Raw genomic sequence first — 10,981 nt, 5'->3', positions numbered from 1 at the left:
TTCATTACATCTGCAAAGACCCTTATCCTGAACCTGCGTCCTATTCTTAGGTCTGGGTGGGTGTATCCCTCTTCATCCCACTACATCTATCAGCACTGACATGTTTTCACTAATCTAAGCCCATGTGTGAGGTCCTCAGCTAACTAAATTGTGCTTTAGAGGGTGTTTTGCAGCTTTTCCTTGACAAATTAAGGATTACAGGGTTAAGAACGAACTTCCATGATTTTTTTTTTAATGTATTAGCCTCAGGATATCAGAAATTTGCAAGAATAGTTGAACAATAATTTTTGGCAGTTTTGCATAAATCTCATTTCATATTATCTTTGGCTCAAATTGCTGGAGAGAAGGCTCTCCCAATGTTTATCTGGTGTCCTCCGTGTGCCAAGCCTGGGGATACAGTGCTGAATGAAAACAGATGGAGGTGTCTGCATCCAAGGAGAGGACTGTCAGAGGAGAGACAGATGACCATAAAAGGTCCAGGCTAAACGGCCGACCCGTAACCTGTGAGTGGAGCTGGCACAGTTCACAAGACAGTCAGCCCTGAAGACCCCATGGCGTTATGGTCACTCAGGTAATGCCAAGTCCAACGGTGTAAGTCATAACTCACCATCTCAGGTGGGGAATTAGAAATACGCAGGGCATCATATCAACCTACCTTTGAGTGCCCGCTCATAGCCTTGCCCATGTCACCCTCCAGCCAGGGCACTGCACCAGCCCTGGGGAAGGGGCGGCTTGGTGCCATCAGCTAAATAAGGACCCCCAAACACATGGACATCCTGGGCCCCGGAACCTGTGAATGTCACCTTCTGTGGCAAAGGGACTTTGCAGGTGTGACTGAGCTCAGGATCTTGAGGTGGGAAGATATTCTGGATTATCTGGGTGGTCCCGTGTCATCCAAGGGTCCTTGTAAGAGGGAGGGGGGATCCAGAGGGGGAGGCAAGGGGACCATGTAAGGGGAGACGGGAGTGAGGTGGCCACGAGCCAGGGAGCGCCGGAGGCCATCCGGAAGCAGCTGGAAGAGGCAAGGAATAGACCGGCCCCTGGAGAGTTCTCCTCGCATCTGCCTCCAGAACCCACAGGGACCTTTTCAGGGCTGGAACCAGGACCAGCTGAAGGACGGAAAGCTCCCCCTTCCTTGTTCTTCAGCGCTCGGCCCCCTGGACCCTCGCCCCTTACTTCCCCCCTGATGCCAGGGATTCCAGCCCTGCTGCCAACCCAGGCTCCACCCTCCGCCTCTGGGCCTCCCCAGCCCCTCCCCTCTCCCCTGCTCACAGCCCCAGATCCTCAGGCGACGTCCTGCAGCCCGGTGCCCGTCAGACTCCGCGACCTCGGGTCCCAATCTGGACGCACCAAAGTCATGCGCCGGTCATCACCCTGAAACACAGCCCCTCTGAGGACCAGGAGATGCGTGTTGGCCCCTGGCGGGGGCTCAGGCTTCCTGCTGGGAGCTGACGAGTTTCCAAGGATACACATTTCCCCCGGGTGTGCAAGAGGCATCGAAGGGCCATCCAGGGTGTGTGGTCTCACTACACCGAGCCCCCTGCTCTGTCCTGGCCCCGTGGAGGCCGGGAGGGGGCCCTTGAGCCGCACCAGCACTTGCTTGAGGGAGGGGCCCTGTGTGTTTGAATCGAGAATCCTAGAACCCCGAGTGGGACGGGACCCTGAGATCAGCCAGTCCCCCCAGCCGAGGGCCGGGTCTTTGACTTCTGAAGACATTTCTTCAATGATTCTGTGACCGTCAGGACGAAGGCTCGCGGGCCCAGCTCAGCCCACACGGCTGGGGAGACAAAAACACCTCCCAAACACGCTCTGTGTTCAGTCCTGGGACGGGGGCAAGGATTCGTTCAGGCAGGGCAGCTGGGGTGCAGGGGGAAGAAGCCAACGACTTAGACATGCCGACCTGCGGAGAAACACAGCCCAGACGCTCGCCAATTCCGTGGCCTTCGGCGCATGATTTAGCACCTCTGGGCCTGGTCCCCGGAGAGAAATATTCTGGGCGGTTGGGGCAGCTGGAAGAAAGAAACCAAAGGAAGCGACGTAGTAAAAACTGTACCGTCCTCTGAGCTTGGCCGTGAATGCACAGCAGGTGTCAGAAGTTTCTGGCCATCCCATGGAGCCCAGTCGAGTTTAATTTACTGGGTAGGATCAGAGGCCCTGCTGTCTCCTCACTTCAGAACTTGGAGAGCCCCGAAGATGTGCGAGCTGAGAAGATTCTGCCCTGTCTCTGCCACAGCAGCTCTGAATGCGGCCAGCGGTGCTGGGGGTCAGGATGGAGTCAGCATCCAGCCTCAGCCCTCCCCGGTCTTGTCTGCAGCAGGAACATCACAGAACTGAAGGCTGTCTCCTGCCAGCTGGCCGGGGTGGATGGCAGTGGCCCAGGACAAGCCATTCGCAGCACCCGTGCGGGAAAGGGCTGGCACAGGCAGAGGTGCCTGCAGACAAGAGGCACAGGCCCTCCCGACAGGCAGAGACAAAGGGCTCACCGTGAAATCCCACTTGAGAAGCAAGGAGGCCCGCAGGGGCTGTGTGGGCAAGGGGGCCGGGGAAGAGAGTGGACCTTGCAGGCGGCACTGCCCAAGAGCTGGTGCCAGGAGACCTGTGCCAGCTTTTCTCAATGCTCTGCTCCCTTCCGCTGCTTAACAGGAGGGCAAGGGTTCCCATGGAAGGGTTGTACAACGTGCAAAATGGAAGTGAGAACAGAACCAGGCGTGCAGATGGTGAGGCCGACCACCGGAGACCAGAGCGGGGTTAGGACAGCCTGGGCGGGGGCTGGTGCATCCTCGGTGGGGTGCAGGAGGGGAAGGGGGAGGGGGCACTGTGAGAAGCCAGCTCCGGGGGCAAGTGCACTGGGCTGGAAGGTCAATCAACCCAGAATAAGTGGCGCCGTCGGGACCACCGAGTCCTGCTCTCAGTCACGTGGCCGGGCAGCTGGGGACGGCACGGCGGCCTTGGGTTCAGGACCAGGAGCCTTGTCCTTGGTGAGCAGCTCTCTGGCTCCGTACAGTCTACCAGGCATCCTTTTGCTCTTATTAGTCGGCCTCAGGGCCTGCTGGACAGAGATTTTTTTCCCCTAATTAACAGAAAGGAAAAGGGACTTGCTGATCGGCCTCACTTCATGTGTCTCCACGTTCAGGGCCCTGCAGCTCCACCCAGAAACTCACCCCAAAGAGGAAACCCCAATCTGCACCAAGTGGGCCCCAGGGCTCCCCTTCTCCCACCCCAAGGCATTCCTGTAAGAGCCCACATGGTCACACCTTCCTCCAGACTAATGGGTTTCCACCTGCTGGTCTGCACCCCACTCACCCCCACGGGGAACGAGCCTGGGGGTTGCAGTTATAGAGTCACATGTACGGCCCTTTTCCCCCATTTCTCTGTTTCTTAACCACTTTCTACCACCAAAGTAGAAATTAGCTATTTTCTGCAATAAAAGCCTGATTAAACAGCAGCTGTCCCTGACCCACCTCTGGGTCTGGGTGACAGACTCCTGGGTGACACCTTCAGGTCATGTCACCTCTCGCTGCTTCAAAAACACAAAGGAATTGCCATGTCCCCTGTGTCACCTTATTGGGAGTAGGTGTGAAAGAGCCTTAAAAGTGGCAATTGCGTCTGCACCCAGGCCCCCTCTGTGAGTCCTTACAGCCGCTGCGTGAGGCGGGTTTTATCGCCGTCCGTGTTCCCACGCTGAGGAGGATGACAGACCACACAGTGTGCCACTGAAAGGACTGGCATTTGGGTTTGGCCTCCCCTGTGTTAGATGGTCCACACTCAGTGGTTCCCAGAGACCTAAGGAACCGAGGAGCCTCCCTCTGCAGGGGGAGGGAGGAAGAAGCAGGGTGCAGGGGGGGAGCCCACTGGCCAGGACGTCAGCAGGTGACTGGCAGTGCCTCCGCCTCCTGCTGGGCTCTCAGGACTGCCCTGCAAGGGGCGCTGAGCCCAGCACAGCCTCGGGCCAGAGCCAAGCCAAGGACGAGGGCCTGCCTGGGAGCTGGGCTCTTCCAGGGGAGCAGTGAGCCCACCTCTTTTGCACCCACACTTTTCTGCACCTCTTCCCATCTCCCTTCTGCCCTGCAGACCCCTCCACAGCAACCCCAGTGTACCATGGACACTCTGAGGCATATCTGACACGCTTCCCATCTCAGCAACTCCTTGGCCTGGGTGGGAGGTGGCCTCTGCTGGCTGTTCCCGGCTGTCCATCTGCCCTGACTCTCTCCATCTGTCTCCCCCTGGATGAACTGTTCCCTCCAGTGGCCCTCTGGACACTTCAGCCTGGCCAGGAGCCCCTGCCCTCCTCCAGCACCTCTTCCTGTGGGATGAGCTCACCTGAAGGCTGGTGGTCTCTCTGTTACAGGAGATACCCCCCACCTTTCTTCACTTCTGATGTCTGAGTCTCACTACTGATTCTCCTTTTCCCCACAGAAAACAGTGATCAATGGGCAAAAAGACCTGGGTTCCAATCCCGATCTGCTTTTCAGACCAGGAACTCCTGTAATTTCCCTGAACCTTAACTTCCACTTCTGTGAAGTGGGGACAGTCCCCTGTGCCTGCAAATGTCACAAAGGCAGAATGAGACAGACTGTGTGGATGTGCCTGGCAGATGCCCAGATGCCAGTGTAAATACTCGGATCCACACAGAGGAGCGATGAGAACCAGAAATGGCATCTCTGTGGATAAATATGAAATACTTATATCTTAAAATTTTTAAAGCAAATTAACCATCTAGCTAAAAAAAATGGGAGTTAAAACAGAGGTAGAGCTAAATTTGATAATTACAATAAATATAAATGGTCTAAACACTTCAAAGAAAAGGCAGAAACTGTCAGACTGGATAAAAAACTAGACCAGACTTTAAGCTGTCCACAAGAAATGCACTTTAAATATAAACATAGAGCAAAAGTAAAAATATTAAAAGGAGATACCATGTAAACTCTAATCATAAGAAAGCTGGAGTGGGTATATTAATGCTAGGCAAAGTGACTTCAGAATGAAGAATATTGTCAGGAATACACAGGAGCATTTTATCATGATAAAGGGCTGATGCATCAAGAGGCTATAACAAATCTAAATACATGAAAGAAGAACTGGAAGAGGTGAAAGTTCAAACAAACCCACCATGATAGTTGGAGAGTTGATGATCCCCTCTTGTGACAGATGGAACAAGTAGACAGAAGATCAGTAAGGATACAGAGAACTCAAACAGCCCTATCAAACAATTTGACCCACAAAATTTAATAAGCACTCCACCCAAGAGCCACAGAACATATTCTTTTCAGGAAGAGTTCTCTAAATATGCAAAACCTGGTAGAGGATAGAGGTGGCTCCACAGGTCAATAGAGAAAGGATTTAATGATGATGCTGGGAAATTTGCTGTTCACATGGAAAAAAATAAAATAAAATTAGCTCCCAACTCACAGGATACCCTAAGATGAAATCTAGGTGAATTAAACTTAATTGTGGAAAATAAATCTTTAAAATTTTATAAAAAAATACAAGGAGACATTTTGTGACTTTGCAATAAGGAATGATTTATTAAGGAAGACTTAGAAAAGGCGCACCATAAAGGACAAAATTGATCAATCTGATTGTATTAACAGTACAAACTATACATTAAAGGACATCATAATAAATTTACGAAAACACCACCACATGGAAATAGATATCTGCACCACAAATATGGTCAAAGAATAAAAATCCAATATATGTCAAGAATCCCTACAACCAATATTAAATAATAAACAGTACAAAAATTGATTGTAAGGTGATTAATGAGAGAAGAATATCCAAAGGTAAACAAATCTGAAAATATTATCAATATTTCAGATAATAATCAGAGAAATGCAAATTAAACTACAATAAAATTCCATTTCATACCCACAAGATCCACAAAAAGTCTCATTATTCCAAATGCTGCAGAAGATGTAGAGAAAAAAGAGCTTTTAGGCATTGCTGTTGATATAATCCCTTCAGACAATAAATTGCCAATATCTAGTGAATATGAAAATGCATGTTACTAATAATGGGACAATTCCACTCCTGGATATACATATATATGTGACGTAGAGAAACTTTAAGTGCATAAGAAGAATTTTCAGAACTGTTTTTTCCTAACAATATTACATTTTGCTTAGAGATATAGATACATCATATATAATAAAAGTGTATAGAACCTCATGGTGAGGATAGACATCCAATCCAGGACGATGATCATCTCTTGGAGGGGTGCTGAAGGAAAACAGGATCAGGGTGTCTTCAACTACATGTTTAACATTTTATTTCATGGATACATATTATATTATTCTGAACTTCTTATGTCTGAAAATTTGCATAGATTTCAGTTATTGCAAATACTTTTGAAACTTTGTATAGATGACTACATTAATTATAAAAGTGTTATTAATGTGAAAAATCACTGATTTTTAAATTGTATCCGTTGATGTAAAAGATTCTGCCTTAAGTTTACCAAGCTTCCCTTAAATGTGTGCTGTAAAGTTTTATATGCCAAAAAGGGGAAGAAGGTAAAGAAATGAGGCTCATCTCATGATCTTCTGGCTAAAGCCATATTTCTCAAAGTGTGGACTGAGGTCCCTGAAGGTCCCTGAGACCTTCTCAGGAGACTTTGAGGTCAAAACTATTTTCTTAATAATAAGATGTTACTCTTTTTTCACAGTGTTGACATTTTCATTGATGGTGCAAAGGAAGTGACAGGTGACACGGCAGGTGCTGTGCTTTGAATCAGCGCTGGTAGTGTTCTTGTGCTTCTGAACTGGGCACTCAAGGGTAAGGCCTTTCACTTGACAGTGTTCTGGATGGAACGACAAAATTATGAGTTCTACTAAATCTAGATGTTTGAGGAGCCCATCTTGTTAATATCCTTACAAGGTGGAAAGTGCACACACAACACTTCTCTGCAAACTGAAGCACAGTATTTGTGCTTTTCAGGAAAAGCCTGGGTGGCTGAGTTGGCAGCTGAACTGCCCTTTTCTGTGGAACATCATTTTTACTTGAAAGAACAACTTGCAGACAAACTAGTTAGTCTTTATCGTTTCGCAGACACCATGAAAACGAATGAAGTGAACTGGTCATTCCAAAGGAAGCCACTGACAGTATTTGTTACCAATGATAAAATGTGAACTTCCAAGTGAAAATTAGAATTTTGGAAAATGTGTATCTATCCACCATGCAACCCTTCATAGCTTCCCATTCCTTAAAGAATTTTCTGATAAGATGGCTGGTGATATCAGCAAATGTGGTTTTTTTGATATTGTATAATGAAATGTGTCTACATTTGAAACTCTACAGAATTCAGTGAACCATATTTTCCAAGTGACCAAGACGTGATGTTATAAAATCAGCCAAAGGGAAAAGATCCATTCAAAGAAAAAGAGAAACCAATGCACTTTAATGTAACAGAAGAGAAAGTTTATTGATAGTGTTTCAGATTCCACATTGCAACTAATCGTCAAGAAATTGTCAAGTTTGCTATAGTGTCAAAGAAGAATATCTACAATTATGTGAAGAAACTGTCAGGAGAGTGTTTTTTGGACAACCCATCTGCCAGATTTTCTCCACATCCTTCAACCAAAAAACATATTCACCTGATGGTTATAGAAACAGGTGTGAGAGCACAGCTGCCATCTATCAAGTCAGACTTTGGGGAGATCTGGTAAAATTATAAAGCAGTACCACTATTTTTATTTTATTTTTTTAATGGAAATACAGTTGCTTTCATAAGCAAGTTATTTATATTAACATGTAACAGGTTTATTATTGTTATTTTTAGTGAACAAATAAATATTTTGGATGCTTAATTTTAATTTCTAATATGGTAAATATTGACAGATATAACCTATATGAACAAAAGCTCTTTGAGGTAATTTTTAAGCGTATAAAGAGGCCCAAGACCAAAACAGTTGCTAACCTCTGGGACAAAGCACACCTGCATGTCACATGTCTTATAACTGTGAACACAAGTCTTCACAGACAAACGCCTCTGAAAACACGATGAGGGAAACGAATGTTTTCTAGAAACATGTCTACACTGTATTTCAGGGCCTGAGTGTGTGGGTGTAGAAATGAATGTTTAATTGTGTGGAATAAAGTTATTCAGAGGATAAGTTTTGGAGGGGGTGTGTTAAGCAGCCATAGTTTTATTTCTGGTCGAGAAAAAAATACTGATATTTCTTTTTATTTAAAATATTTAGGTTGGAAACACCAGCCATATTGAAACATGACATCGCTAACTTAGCACCGAGTAGGAGAGAAGAGGGATCGTGTACTTTGCTTGGAAGGGGCGGGGCCTCAGGCCTGCAGGAAGGATGCTCGGTGGACCAGGGACAGTACCCTGTGGCCGTGGACCTCAGCCTGGCATAGAGCCACGTCCAAGGCTCCAGCGGGCCTTTCGCGTCAGCTGCTGTGGCCAAGCATTTCGTTTTGTTGGTGCTCTAACTAGAGTTCTAACTAAAGGCTCACACATCCATCCATTCATTGATTCAGATATTTACCAAATACTGATTGACACCCCCGCCCATTGTACATTATGTGGGCGCTGGAAATATCGATCTCCCCAAGGAATTGACTCTATGGGGAAAAATCAGGTAACAAGCAATAGGTGAAGTAGTTTAAGTCTAAGCATCAGGAGGGAAATCGTGAATGAGAGCTGCCTTTGTTGGCGTGGGCAGAAGAGGCCTCTCTCTGGGTGGACCTCTGACATTGAGAGAGGGTGGCTATGAGGTTCTGGGGACAGTGTTCCAGGCTAAGGGGATAAAAGGTGGGGTGGATTTGCAAGGTGGAGGCCATTGGGGGTTCTGAGATGTTGGGCTGTGCGACCAGGTCAAATGCCAGCAAACAGACCCGACATGGTCTGAAGGTGAGTGGAGGGGGCCTGAGGGTCTGTGGAGAAGCAGAGCCCGGGGGGAACCCTCTGCCTCGTGGTCCCCACAAGCAGCCTCCACCGTGGAAGGTCCCTGAGCATGTCTGCGTTGTTTCCAGGAACCCTTATCTCACCCCTTTGCACGCCTATCAGAATGACTAAAATAAAAATAGTGACACCACCAAATGCTGGCGAGGATGCCAAGAAAATGGACCCCTCCTCCACCGCTGCTGGGGATGGAAAGTGGGACAGTTTTTCTGGAATAAAATATGGCAGTTTCTTACCAAACTGAACATGCGACTACACATGACCCAGCCACGAACTCCTGGGCATTTATCCCAGAGAAATGAAGACCCTGTTCCCACAAAAGCCTGTACCTTGATGTGTATAACAGCTTTGCTCATAAGAACCCCAAACTGGAAATAACACAGTTGCCCATTAACAACGTGCGTGGTAAATAGACTGAGGTTCCTCCACGCTATTATAGACTCTTGATCCACAGTAAAAAGGAAGAACGATTGGTACAAACACTTGAATGATCTCAAAGGAGTTATGCTGAATGAAAAAACCAGTCTCAGAAGGTTACATAGTGTATAACCCGCTTGCAATGATGAGATTATAGAGACGGGAGAGCAGATAGTGGTGACTGGGGTTAGGGAGCAGGAGGGAGGTGGTGAGGCTGTAGAAGGAGCCCGAGGGAGCCTGTGCTGGGGCGGCTCCGTGTCTCACTGTGCTGGTGGATTCCGGAACCTACACGTGTGATTAAATTCATAGAACTAAATACCCTCATTGGGCAGGTGGGCATGGAAAACTGGCAAAACTGCATCCCTGGGTGTTTTGTATTGATGTCAATTTCGTGGTTATGATATTATACTCTAGTCACCCAAGATGTTACCTTTGGGGGAAAGTGGGTGGAGGGTGCGGGGGTCTCTCTTTATCGTTTCTTTTTATTTTTTGTATTGTTTCTTACAACTGCATGTGAATCTACATTTACCTCTAAATAAAAATGTTCTTTGTTTGTTTGTTTTTTAAAAAATGACTAAGACAAATCAGTGGATTTCACGCTGTCGCCATAGAGAGCGCTCAGCGCCGTCAGGCAGAGCAGTGGAGAGCAGTACAGAAGGAAGGTTCTGGATCAGCCGTGGGCCCAGGGCTTCACCCCTCGGCTCTTGGCTCGTGCGGGGCTGTGGGTCCCCGACCAGAAAGTGCGTCTGCCTGTCTCCCTCCTGCCCTATCGCTCAGGCAGGCCTCAGGCTCCGTCACCGAACACTCCAGGCTCAGCGCTGGACAAGACCATGTGAGTGGGACGGGGGAGGGCCGGGGAGGGGGGACACGGCCTCAGGACCTGCTCTCCGAGCCCAGGCGGCCACTGCTCCTGCCCACGTTCTCACTGGTCTCCCTCACCCCCCTCCGCCACCACCTTCCAGACCATTCCGAAGGCCCCAGCTCTGATCTTGGTACCAAGCTACGAGTTACACGTGACCAAAAACTGGCTAAAACCTTCTCAGCATTGTCAAGGGCACATCCTGGTGCCAAGAGGGAGAACTCAAACCACTGTCCTCTTTGGTTTGCAAAGAATGAAATTGTCAAGGAACAAGTGAGACTCATTCCGCAGGATCCATGTTATTTTTCCTTCTAAGCCCGGCACGGGTTTAGAAGTGAAGGGCACCTCCCCAAGCGCAGTATGGATTTGCCAAGCCACAGGCACTTAAAAACCAATTTTAGACCTTTGCCAAACCCCTAAATTCCAAGGAATACTTTGATGCCTATTAAAGCCCTATAAAGTCAGACCACGTGTAAAGGGGCTTTTGACCCATTTCCTAGGTTCTGTGGGTGTCATGTGTCCGCTCGGCAGGGCGGTGTGTGCTCAGCCGGTGCTAACCCCACTGACGGAGCGGGCACCGAGACCCCAGCCTCGCAGCCGGGCCCGTGACCCAGGGAAGCTGCAGCCCTGGACTCCGGGGTGGCCCCTGGCTCCTTGGTTTTCCCTGGAGAGTGTTTAACCCCTCCTGGCCTTGGTTTCCTTGTCTACAGAGAGGTGACCTGCTTAGCAGAGGCTCTGGTGCCTAGTAGGTTTGAAGAAAACTACTGCTCTCTCCCTCGGCCCCTGCAGCC

The sequence above is a fragment of the Balaenoptera physalus genome, assembly GCF_965194825.1.
Source record: "Balaenoptera physalus genome assembly, chromosome: 6".
In the NCBI taxonomy this organism is placed as follows: Eukaryota; Metazoa; Chordata; class Mammalia; order Artiodactyla; family Balaenopteridae; genus Balaenoptera; species Balaenoptera physalus.
This window is presented reverse-complemented; position numbering follows the sequence as displayed.